General features: G+C 44.3%; 1 protein-coding gene across 6 annotated transcripts in view; it reads left to right on the forward strand.

The window, feature by feature from the left end:
* The first annotated feature begins 615 nt into the window (after window positions 1–615).
* Dnajb6 (DnaJ heat shock protein family (Hsp40) member B6) overlaps window positions 616–12,359 on the forward strand; it is a 52,070-nt gene continuing 40,326 nt past the window's right edge. The window contains exon 1 of one of the 6 annotated variants that reach the window (XM_021162039.3): window positions 616–781. The gene's annotated coding sequence lies outside the window, so the exon portion shown is untranslated. The remainder of the gene's footprint in view (window positions 782–12,359) is intronic. The other 5 variants (XM_021162037.3, XM_021162034.3, XM_021162038.3 and 2 more) reach the window with 5 other exon arrangements.

Here is a 12,359-nt window from a genome sequence, read left to right on the forward strand (position 1 = left end):
ATGTCTATTTATTTATTTATACAGGAGCTTACTGATTTATTGACTTATTTATTGAGACAGGAGCTTATCGTGGGGTCTGATGCCCTTCTCCGGTGTGTCCGAAGACAGTATATTCACATACAAAAAGTAAATACATCTTTAAAAAAACCGTGGTTGAAATCTAGATCCAGGATTCAGCACTGCGAGTTGGTAATGATGAGGCCTCTCACGGTTCAATCTAAGTCGGGACTGCTTGTTGGGTCGGCCGAACCGAACCTCGGGACCACAATTCTCCAAGTCCATAGGAGTGTGAGTCATACTATGCTATCAAGTCGTTATCTCCGAATCCACTGTGTCAGAGGCTGTGAGCGTCCTTCCTCCCAGCCTGCTTCCGGGCAAACGCAGGCTCCTGGGCTTGTCTACAGTCGCCTCAGGCTTTAGAGTCTTCCAGGCCCAGAGCTTGCGCAAGAGGACGCTTCCCGCCCTATTCAGCCGCCTTCGCCTATGTAAACCCTCCAGAATCCCACCGTCCTCAGCTCCGAGAATCTTCCGGAACCCTAGACCGGCGCTATCGAGTCCGACGCGCAGGGAGGCTGCTGCGCACGCTAGCTTCAGGGCCGGGCGTAAGTCGACGTCGCCGCGCCGCCACCGCGTGACGCACTTCCTGTTTGTTGTTGGAGAAAAGAAGAGAAAGGAAAGCGCGAGGAGACGCCGCCGCCGCCACCGCCACCAGCGCAGCTGTGCCACAGCCGCGAGGAGACCGGCCGCCTGACTTCCCTCCTCGCTGGCCGCCGTGTCCTCGGTGAGGGTCCGCGAGCCGCGGCGAAAAGCAGGGTTGACTACGGCGGGAGGGGAAGGCCTGCGGATGGGCTAACCCGCTTGGCTCCCGGAATACGGGTGCAGGAAGCCGGGTCGACAGTGGGGCCGGTACTGTTCGCTAGGGGCGAACGGGCTCCAGTCCAGGCTGTAGTCTGGTGTCTAGGTCTGGGGCTTAAGGTGTTCCTGGTCTGGGCCGGTTGTAGATTGGGTCTGTGGAGAGCGTTTGCCGTTCTTGGTCAGGCCTAGCTCCGGGCTTAGCTGCGGTCCGCTTCCCTAGTTCTCTGGTCGGCGGTTGGGCCCGGCACGCGCTAGGTCGGCAGCAGAGCTCCAGGAGTCGGCGAGGGTGGTGTCACCTAGTCCTGGCGTCCTCACTGCACTCTGCAAGCATGGGGTCAGGTGGCATGCGAAGAGCAGGACTCCCATGGAAGGCGCAATCACTGGCCCAGGCCTCCAGGCTGCGAAAGGGGCCGGGTGGGAAGGCCAAGGCGGTTTCCAGGGACTGTTGGGAAGTTTGCTAGGCGACCCGCCTGGCTCAGCTTACTTTTAAAACTAGTTTGATGTTGGCCTGGAAGGTTGCTCTCCTGTGGTTTACGTAACAAAGTTTATGTAACTGGAGTTTACACTAAGTCTTAATTTACTTCGGTTGTGTAGACAAGGAACTCTGCACTGCAAACTAAAAGGTTGTCTTAAAAACTTTGGAGATGGAGTTTTTTCTTTTTTACAGGATGGGTTTGTCAAGTTTTAAAAAGCTTTGTTACCGAAGAAGTTGTGTGTGAACCGTTGAAAGGGAATGGTGGGGATGGTCCCACCTTCTAAGGTGTGTGTGTGTGTGTGTGGGGGGGGAGTGCCTGCCCAGTGCAGCGACTTTGTTTTTTTTTTTTTTTTTTTTTTTTTTTTTTTGGTAACATCTTTATTTGAACCTTAGATTTGTGGTTAGGGTTTACACATTCTAGGCTGTAGAATCTCAGGTTGTGCGTGCTAGGGAAGTGATAGCAACTTTAAGGCAACTGTTTTAGTAGAAATATTGGACATAAAAGCCAGAGGAAGGGACAACCTAAAGAACAAGCGTCCTGATATTTGAACTTAAGTCTGTTCTTGTTTGTAAAGTAAACCTCACAGCAGACTTACTGATTCCTGGAAGGACTCCTTTGTTGTACTTTGGGATATCACCACCACAGGCCGAATTGCCCTCCGGTGTGTGATTAATGTGTGATCAGTACATACACTTGGGTGGAGCTTTGGAATTAGGAAGAACGTGAAAGAAATATGGGAAGAAATGCTGCCTTTGTAGGTATGGGTAACTTGGAAGTTTCAGTCTTCTCTTCCATTCACTCTTTTGCCCAGGCAGACCATGCCTGTCTTTTTGTTTGTTTTTTGTTTTTTTTTTTTTTTTTTTTTTTTTTGAGACAGGGTTTCTCTGTGTAGCCCTGGCTGACCTGGAACTCACTTTGTAGACTAGGCTGGCCTTGAACTCAGAAATCCGCCTGCCTCTGCCTCCCAAGTGCTGGGATTAAAGGCGTGCGCCACCACGCCCAGCTAGTGAACTTTTGTTATTGTTTCTCATGGTTTCTTTGTGTACCCCTGGCTGTCCTGGAACTCACTTTGTATAGCAGCCTGATCTCAAACACAGAACTCTGCCTCCTTGTGCTGGGATTAAATAAAGGTGTGTACCACCAGCACCAGCCACATCTCTAGAATTTTAAAGACTGTCCACTGTTGGTGTGATAGTGTGTGCCTTTTACACTATTTAATATGTACGTATACTTTTAGACCTTGTCTGATGCCTTCCTAAAGAGCAAGCAAAGAGAACAGAATCGTCCTTTCTACTTGGTTCTGCTTTGCAGGATTCTTAAAAAACTGATACTTTGAAAGTGATTGTCTGTTAATTAAGTCTTAAATTTACCCTGGACACCATCTGGTAGTGAAGGGCCTACAGCTAAAGGCAGGACTTTGTAGGAGGGATTAGAGTGGCAAATTAATATTATTTTCATGTTTGAGAGAGTTTAACCTTGGGAATAAAAATAAGCCACAGTGAGCTGTGTAGTGTTGTGTGGTCCTTGATACCAGTCATTCAAGAGGGTGAGGTCGAAGTTCAGATAGAGGCCATCTCGGCCTGTAGAGTGAGACTCTAATAAGCCTGAAGTTAACTAGAAAAAAAACCAATGGAGATGGAAATGTTACTGTTGTAATTGGGCTGGTGAGGTGGTTAAGCACCTCACATAAGCATAGGAAGAAGGCCTGAGGACTAGAGTTGGAACCCAAATAAGGAAGTTGTCTTGTGGACTCCACAGGTGTGTCCCTCCCCTAATGAGCACGGGAGGGAGAAATGGACCATTCTCTCCTGAAGCCACTGTGTACTGCTCTGAGTGCTCCCCAAGCATGTTTAAGTCTGCTAAAAATCCTTTTTTTGGAGGGGTGGGGGCTGGAGACTGACTTAGTAGATAAGCCAGCTAGTAGCTAGCTTGTTTGTTTGTTCAGAGACAGGGTCTCTGTAGCCCTGGCTGTCCTTGGTTGAACAGCCTGGCCTGGCCTCACAAATATCCCCCAGTTTCTGCCTCCCAAGAGCTGGGATTAAAGGAATGCACCGCCATGTCTGGTCTAGGAATTTTGTTTGCTTGTTTTTTTTTGTTTGTTTGTTGTTGTTGTTGTTGGGTTTTTTTTTTTTTTTTTTTTTTTGGTTTTTCGAGACAGGGTTTCTCTGTGTAGTCCTGGCTGTCCTGGAACTCACTTTGTAGACCAGACCGGCCTCGAACTCAGAAATCCGCCTGCCTCTGCCTCCCGAGTGCTGGGATTAAAGGTGTGCACTACCACCGCCCAGCTCTTTTTTTTTTTTTTTTAATTATTTAATGTATGTGAGTACACTGTCCAACCTTCAGACACATCAGAAGAGAGCATCAGATTCCATTACAGATGGTTGTGAGCCAACATGTAGTTGTTGGGAATTGAACTCAGGACCTCTGGAAGAGCAGTTGGTGTTTATGGAGTTTGACAAAATACTTTATCCATAGAACTATCTAATAAAAATGAAATTCCTCACTAATAAAAACAAAATTCCACCGGGCGTGGTGGCGCACGCCTTTAATCCCAGCACTGGGGAGGCAGAGGCAGGCGGATTTCTGAGTTCAAGGCCAGCCTGGTCTACAAAGTGAGTTCCAGGACAGCCAGGGCTACACAGAGAAACCCTGTCTTGAAAAACCAAAAAAACAGAACAAAACAAAAAAACCCTCCATAATTTTGGATGGCCAAAGAAGAGCGCATGACTACTTTCATATGTTGTGCCTACCTGAGAGTGCAAAATGCTAAAATACTTTTTATCTCCTAGGGTTACAGTGTTCATCTAAAGAGGATTTTGTTCCATGTACTTCAGTTGGCTATAGGGTAGTTTTCTCTTAAAAGGACTCTCTAATCCAAGTCATAAAGACCTTTTCGGGCATTGTGAATAAATAAGGCCATCGATTCTGGCTTCAACTGCTGAACTGTGATGTATTAAATAATAGTATTAAATACTAGGGTATTCAGAAAGGTTCCTTTATGAAACATGTGATTTTTGTCCCCTGTAAAATTTTGTATTTTTTGGGGAAAGGGGATGATATTGAACCTGAAAAAAGTTGTATGTGAGGTATAGGTATGTGTATGTGTAAGTGAGGGTGTGCTAGTGCTTTTGGGGGCCAGGGGTGGCCATTGGGTATCCCCATTGCTTTCACATCTCTTCCCCCCCCCTTAATAGAGGTCTCCCACTGAATCCAGGGGCTCACCAAATGGCTACACTGGCTGTTCAGATGTATCACCCAGATTTGCCTCCAGCCCTCCTGCTCTGGCTAAATGTGGGTGGTGATGATCTGAATCAGTTCTAACTGCTTGCTTTGCAGGCACTTTACTGCTACCACAGCCTACTCTCAACCCCAGGATTTTTCTCAGTGGTAAGTTTTGAGACAGGGTGTCACTGAATTGTTCAGACTGGTCTCAATACGTGTTTCTAGCAGGGCTGTGGTTGTGCACACCTTTGGGAGGCACACAGGCGGGCAAGGCGAATCTCTAGTTCAGAAGCTCATCTGGTCTACACAGAGAAACCCTGTTTCAAAACAACAAACTAAACCAAAACAAAAATCCTAGCTAAAATTCTCTTAACCCTCAAAGGTGTGTATTGTGTATCCCCTCACCCACTCAGATTTGACAGATGCTTCATCTGTGGAGGTTGGAGAACAATTAGTAGGAGTTTTTCCATTTGGGCCCTGGGGATTGAATTTAGGCTTGGGGACAAGTGCTGAGGTCTCAGTATATTTAATATATTTTGGGAATTCATGAGATGATGATGATGATGAAAACAATGATACTGGATTTATAATTTATTTCCTTCCAAATAATTTGTTACTGCTTTGACAGTTGAAGTTTTTGTTAAGATTTCCATGGTTTGGAATTTTACTACTACCTTTGCCCCCTAGCTAGCTTTTTGTAGGACTGCCTCACCTGGCCTGGTTCTCTTCACATTTGTTTCCTGCTTCCGTTGTCAAGGAAATAGTACTACATTTACTTAGTTTGATGCTACCACATAAATTGAACTCCCACGTGAGATTTTTAATCCCCCCCCCCCCCCCCCCGCGCGCCCAGACAGGGTCTTGCCAAGAGTAGTGCTAGTTGGCCTGTAATCGAATATGTAGCTTAGGCTAATTATGAACTCATCTGCTGGACTTTGTCTCCTAAGTGCCTAAATTAAAAGCGTTTGCCACCATGCCCAGTGAAACTTACTAAAATTTTTTTCTTGTTTTTGTTTTTGGAGGCAGGGTAGCCTTGGCTGCCTGGAATTTTCTATGTAGACCATGCCAGATTTGAACTTAACAAATATCCATCTCCTCGCCCCTGTCTATAATGCTGGAATTAAAGGTGTTTACTACTACACCTGGCCTTAATTTACTTTTAAGAGGAAAGATAGCTTTAGTCTTTAGTGCATATGGCCTTGGATTGTATTACTTTTCAATACTGATCCTTTTGTGGGAAAGGAAAAGAGCTATTTTTGTTGGTGACCTGGCAAGACTCTTGCAAAAGATTGTTGCCCAGTCCTTCATGGACAGAGAAATGTGTGTACACCAGGAAAAATCTGTCTGGCAACAAGGCCCAGAAATATGGCTGTAGAGTTCAAAGCACAACAGATGGAAGGGATGCAGTAACAGGTTTGCTCTGACAGGTTTCTGGGCTGCCAGTGGGAGTGGGTTTCTTAAAGGAAAAATGTCTGAAGGACAGAGTTAAATCTTGGGGATTGAATCTGATTTATATGAAAATAAGCCACTGAACCAGGGTCAGTGTATGTAGATCTGAGATTTGAAAGATTTACACACATGTTGTATATTTCCTCTTTGATTTCAGCCTGCACTCCACCTTGCTCCTTCTCTCTCAGGACGGACAGTCTGTCAATGGGGCTTCAGTAAGCTTCCCATCTGGCAGCTAGCTTGTACTGCTCTTGCAGAGAGTTGATCCCAGCATTCTTATCAGGCAGCTCACAAGTAAGTGCCTGTAACTTAAGCTACCAGGAGGTGAGACTTACGGCCTGCCTCCCTCCCTAGGCATCTGCATTCACGCATTAATTAAAAATAAAGCAATCTTTATAATTTGTTTTACCTGGAATCCTACTATCAGAATGTTCTTTAAAATTAAAACTATCTTGCCAGCCGGGCGTGGTGGCGCACGCCTTTAATCCCAGCACTCGGGAGGCAGAGGCAGGCGGATTTCTGAGTTCGAGGCCAGCCTGGTCTACAAAGTGAGTGCCAGGACAGCCAGGGCTACACAGAAACCCTGTCTCGAAAAACCAAAAAAAAAAAAAAAAAAAAAAAAGCAAGCTGGGGAGATGTGGGACAATGGGCTACAGACAGACAGTCTGGTATCCAGTCAATCTTAGGTCTTGAAACCCGGTGGGACCTGGTGGGTGGTAGATGGTTGGACTAAGTATGGTTGGGTTCATATTGTATGTGGCAGTCTGTAGTATCACTGGAGGTAGTTGCCTGTAGTGTAGAGTACTTGTTTGAAGTGCATCTTGGTAGGCACTATCTTGTAGAATTGGACCAACCAGTGGGTCCTTGGGCTTTCATTCTACTCCAGTGAGTATCTTTTCTCTGTAGTCTTCCATCTTCATTTGTTTACAAGTGCTCTTTAATCTTTGCAGTTCATTGTTGGCTTCATCTTTCCTTTTTTGATCTTAGTTCAGCTTTAAATGCTTGTAATCATCACTGTCAACTGGTCTCCCTCCCCCCATACCTGGCCCTTGCTGGCATGCCTGTATTAAGGAGTAAAACATGGAAGAGTCAAAGCTTGGTTTTTAATGATCTCAGCAGGAAAGACCAACAGTTAGATGGAAAATGGACAAAGGTTATATAGGTAATCACTTTATAATAATGCTGTAGGTCCTCCCACCCCTAGACTTTATGGATACAAGCTTGCCATCTATCTCATGTGTGCAAACATGTCTGCTTGTCTAGGCTTGTGCATTCTGGGCAAGTGCTTTACTACTGAACCATGTCCATGGTAGATGGTGGTGCTAATACAAGAAAGTGCTAAAAGAAAGGCATAAATCCAGCCTTTTATTTCTGAGATAGTCTAAAGTAGCATAGATGGGTCTGGAGCTGGTTGAGACAGGATGAGCTTGGAGTTTTTTTTTTTTTTTTTTTTTTTTGGTTTTTTCGAGACAGGGTTTCTCTGTGTAGCCCTGGCTGTCCTGGCACTCACTTTGTAGACCAGGCTGGCCTCGAACTCAGAAATCCGCCTGCCTCTGCCTCCCAAGTGCTGGGATTAAAGGCGTGCGCCACCACGCCCGGCGAGCTTGGAGTTCTTACTCAGGTTTCACCTCTGTAGTGGATGGGATTAAAGGCCTGTGTGTCTTTACCACTCCGTTTTTGGTAGTACTGGAGATTGAACTCAGGCTCTCTGCTATGCCAGAATAACCCTCTACCCATTAAATGAAAAAAGATGGAACAGTGACAGAATTGTTTCTGAAGTTGACAGTAGGGTCAAAATGTAAAAATACTGCTGACTGTTGAGCTAAAATTTAGTGTTTTGGATAGAACTTGAATATTTTAGCCAAACACATGGTAGTCACTGGGTAGTGACCCCCAGTTCAGAATTATTTGTTTATATAATATAGTCTTATTCTAAAGATCCACTTTCTCTCCCCCAGAGCTTGAATTACGCGTCATGAGTTGCTGGGGATTAAATCCAGGGCCTTGTTCAAGCACTCTGCACCTGAATCCTCTTCATTCCAAGGTCTAGAAGATCTATCTCAGTGTAGCAGGTAGCTAGGATTATAGGTCTGCACCACTAGCTCCTACAATGATGAAGTTTCTCTAGTCTTTCTTCCTTAGCAGTCCCACTGCCACTCCACTGTTGCACCCCCCCCCCCCCCCCGAGGTCCAGAGAGTTCTTACTTGGGTTCTGCTGCCTTTAGGGACTCACACAATGTGTTTTCTTTTTGGGGGGATGTGATCTCACTGTGTACCTCTTGACTGCCTTCAACTCTCAGAGCCACCTGCCCCCCTGCCTTCCTGGTTTTGGGATCAAAGATATATGCCTGGCTTCTATCAATGTCTATAATAATGATCACAACTCAGATATATAGATCCTTTTAGTACCTGAAGATTAGAGGCCAGATTCCTGCTAAGGAATCCTAAAGGATCCTAAAGGAATACATAAGACACCACAGAGAGAGACAGAGAGAGAGAGAGACAGAGACAGACAGAGAGAGAGACAGAGAGACTCAAAGTGGGAGGAAAGGGCATGGATATCTTGACTCATTTGCTTAGGTATTTTTCAGGACCCTTGTTTGGATTTTGGTTTACTTTTGTTGCTTCCAGGCAAATCCAGTACGCTGGATACCTCAAAATAGGAATATGAGAAGTGCCAAAAGGAATTGTTTGATTTGGAAAGTTATTTATTAAGAAATATTTTGAGATAAAATCTCACCATGTAACTCTGGCTTGCCTAGAACTAAGATCTGTCTGCTTCTGCCTCCCCAGTGCTGGAATTAAAGGTGTATGCCACTGTGCCTGCTTTTATATAAACTTTGCTAACTTTCCTAAGCTTCTGTAGTTTGATTTGGTTGTACTGTCATAGTAGAAACATTTGCCAGCAGGAAGAAAAATTGACCTTGGTCATTTCTATCATTTTTATTTTTATTTATTATTATTTATTATTAATTGTTGTATCTTGGTCATCTATCATCATTTTTGTTATTACTATTATTAAAATTTTTTTGAGACAGGATCTCACTAGTTAGCCTTGATTGACTTGGAACTTGCTGTGTAGAACAGACTAGCTTTAAACTCACTGATAAATATCCTCTTGGTCTCTGCCTACTGAGTTATGGGATTAAAGGTGTGTGCTGCCATGCACCCCAACTACAGTTTACTTTTGTGTGTGTGTGTGAGGCAGGGTTTTTGTTTGCTAGTATTGAACTTGTTTAGAATTGGAAGGTACCTTTAAAGTTAAGTTGCCAGCTAGTGGTGGCACACAGCTTTAGTTCCAGCATGGTGAAGGCAGAGGCAGGTGGATTATTACTTGGAAAGTCAGCGTCACACAGAGAAATCATGACATGAAAAAACAAACCGGGGGCTGGAGAGATGGCTCATTGGTGAAGAGCACTGACTGCTCTTCCAGAGGTCCTGAGTTTAATTCCCAGCAAACATGATGGCTCACAACCATCTATAATGGGATCTGATGCCCTCTTCTGGTGTGTTTGAAGACAGCTACAGTGTACTCATACATAAATAAATATTTTTTAAAAAAGATTCATTTAAAAAAAGTAAAGAAAAGAAAAAAAACCCAAACCACCCAACCAAAACAAAAGATGTTTAATTTGTTTTCTGAGACAGGGTTACATGTGTTTCTTGTTGGTTTTTTTTTTTTTTGTTTGTTTTGTTTTTGTTTTTTGAGACAGGGTTTCTCTTTATAGCTCTGGCTGTCCTGGAGCTCACTTTGTAGACCAGGCTGGCCTCGAACTCAGAAATCCGCCTGCCTCTGCCTCCCGAGTGCTGGGGTGTTTCTTGTTGTTTACAAACCTGTGTGAGATTATGGTCTAAATTCCTGATCCTCCTGCCACGCCCAGCTTGATGTCAGTTTGGATAGTTCCTTAACTTTGTTTGGTGATCTGTACCTTATTTCATAATTCCTTCCCTCTCATACCTGACACTTGTCAATACAATGAAGTGATTCTTGTCTTAATTTCCTTGTAAACTTAGAGTCCCTTGTGGCTGGTACTACCTAGGGTATTACACTTTTTGAGTCTCTCTGTATTCGTTGAAAAGAGGGTAGCCCAAAGGCTTCTTTCTGCAGGAGTAAGGACTGAGGGCCATGCTGAAGATGTTTTGAAAAAGTGATTTTCTTTATGTGGTAGGTATAACAGCTTTGAGGTAATCAAGGTAGAACTTACTAGAGAAAGACATGGTGGGTGGAGTAGGGAGCTCAAGAGTTAAGTTTTGGTCATGTTCTATTTGAAACAACATGCGCATTATCCAAGTGGCTATTTTGTGCAGTCATGTACCTGTTTACTGGGTTAGGCTTCCATTTGGGACTCAGGGTGTTATATAATGGGCGGTTGATGGTGAGATGAGGCTTTGAGCATGTTTCAGTGAGGAAGTTGATAATAGACTGCACATCTGAGAAGACAGGAAAGAGATTTGGGAAGTCAGAAGAGCCCTCAAATGTATTAGGCTTCGGAGTTCCTGAGCTTATATCAGGTGATTTCAAATGATGAGGTAGGACAGAAGTGAAAACCAGTGAGTCAAGGCTGTGAAGACATACACTCACCAGCATTCAATTTCAAGGGGTTTGGTGCTTGAGAAGTTGGCAGCTCTCAAAGTGTCTCCAGTTTTCCAAATGAATTGTTTAACTCAAGGAGCACTCTTCATTTAAAGATGGCCAGCATTCAAGTGTTGGCTGAACACCAGGCACTGCCAGTGATGCTATGTACCCCACTGCCTTGAAATTAGGATTCATGGCTGGTTCATTTGGCCTCCCTACTGTCTGCTCTAGTTTTTGCATCACTCATAGTGGAAACATGAACATTGGAAATATTAGATCACCTGGAACAAGGAGAGAGCATGTACTTTGACTTTGTACTATACTAGCTTGTATAGTGGCTGTTGTCTTACTTTGTAAGGCTCACGTGGTGTTTTTTTTTTTTTTTTTTTTTGGAGACAGGGTTTCTCTGTGTAGTCCTGGAACTCACTTTGTAGACCAGGCTGGCCTCAAACTCAGAAATCCGCCTGCCTCTGCCACCCAAGTGCTAGGATTAAAGGCATGCGCCACCATGCCCGGCTTGCTTTGGTTTTTAAAATGCTGCTTTAGATAGATCCTTTGCTGCTACAACTTTTAATGGAGTAGCAGTTTTTTTCCCCTGGTGCTGATGACCAAACCCAGGGTCTCACATGTGCTAGGCAGGCTCTCTACCATTGGACATGTCTCCAGTCTTTATTTTGATATATTTGATACTTTTTTGTGTGTATGTTTTTGAGACAAGTCTCATTGTGCAGCCAGGTTGGGCATAACACCTGAAAGGGTAGGATAATGGGTTTTTGCCATCAAGGTGGTGTTTGATGTAACACAAGATTGTGCTTTTCCATTCTGCTTGTCAAGACCCTTATCAAAGATCATGGTCTTCTTCTTTAGAAAGTGAGTGGCAGTCCTTTTGAGGGTGATAGCCTTTGAGGAATCACATTTCTTTTTTCTTTTTTTTTTTTGGTTTTTCAAGACAGGGTTTCTCTTTCTAGCTCTGGCTGTCCTGGAGCTCACTTTGTAGACCAGGCTGGCCTCAGAAATCCGCCTGCCTCTGCCTCCCGAGTGCTGGGATTAAAGGCGTGCGCCACTACGCCCGGCTGAGGAATCACATTTCTTGTAGGGCTTTCAGTAGTAGTTTTTCTGTGCCTTGAAAGGTGAATGCAGTTTGCAGACTGGTGTTCAGGTTGCTACTGTGTTAGGATTATAAACGCCGTGGTGCTTTCCAGCAGCTGAGCTGTGCCTCCATCCTGTTCTGTCTGCCGTCCTTCATATTATTATTATTTTTTTTTTAAAAGATTTATTCATTATATATAAGTACATTGTAGCTGTCTTCAGATACACCAGAAGAGGGCATCAGATCTCATTACAGATGGCTATGAGCCACCATGTGGTTGCTGGGAATTGAACTCTGGACTTCTGGTAGAGCAGTCAGTGCTCTTAACCACTGAGCCATCTCTCCAGCCCCCGTCCTTCATATTATTATTATTATTATTATTATTATTATTTTAATTTTTGAGACAGGGTTTCTCTGTACTTGATCTGTAGACCAGGCTGGCCTCATTCACAGAGATCCACCTGCCTCTGCCTCCCGAGTACTGGGGTTATAAGCTTGTCCACCACACCCAGCCTTCAGTTTATATTCTGTTGTACATTTCTAATGTATTTGTGTCATGTGCAGAAGAACATTCTGTTAGATTTTTGTGAAGTGTTTTTGAAATTTGTTTATTTTTGAGGCAGAATTTACAGTAACCCACGCTGGCCTGGTACTTGGCTATAATAGCCCAGACTAGACAGCAGTCCACCTT

The sequence above is a fragment of the Mus caroli genome, unplaced genomic scaffold, assembly GCF_978045245.1.
Source record: "Mus caroli unplaced genomic scaffold, Mus_caroli_1 scaffold_4, whole genome shotgun sequence".
Taxonomy (NCBI): domain Eukaryota; kingdom Metazoa; phylum Chordata; class Mammalia; order Rodentia; family Muridae; genus Mus; species Mus caroli.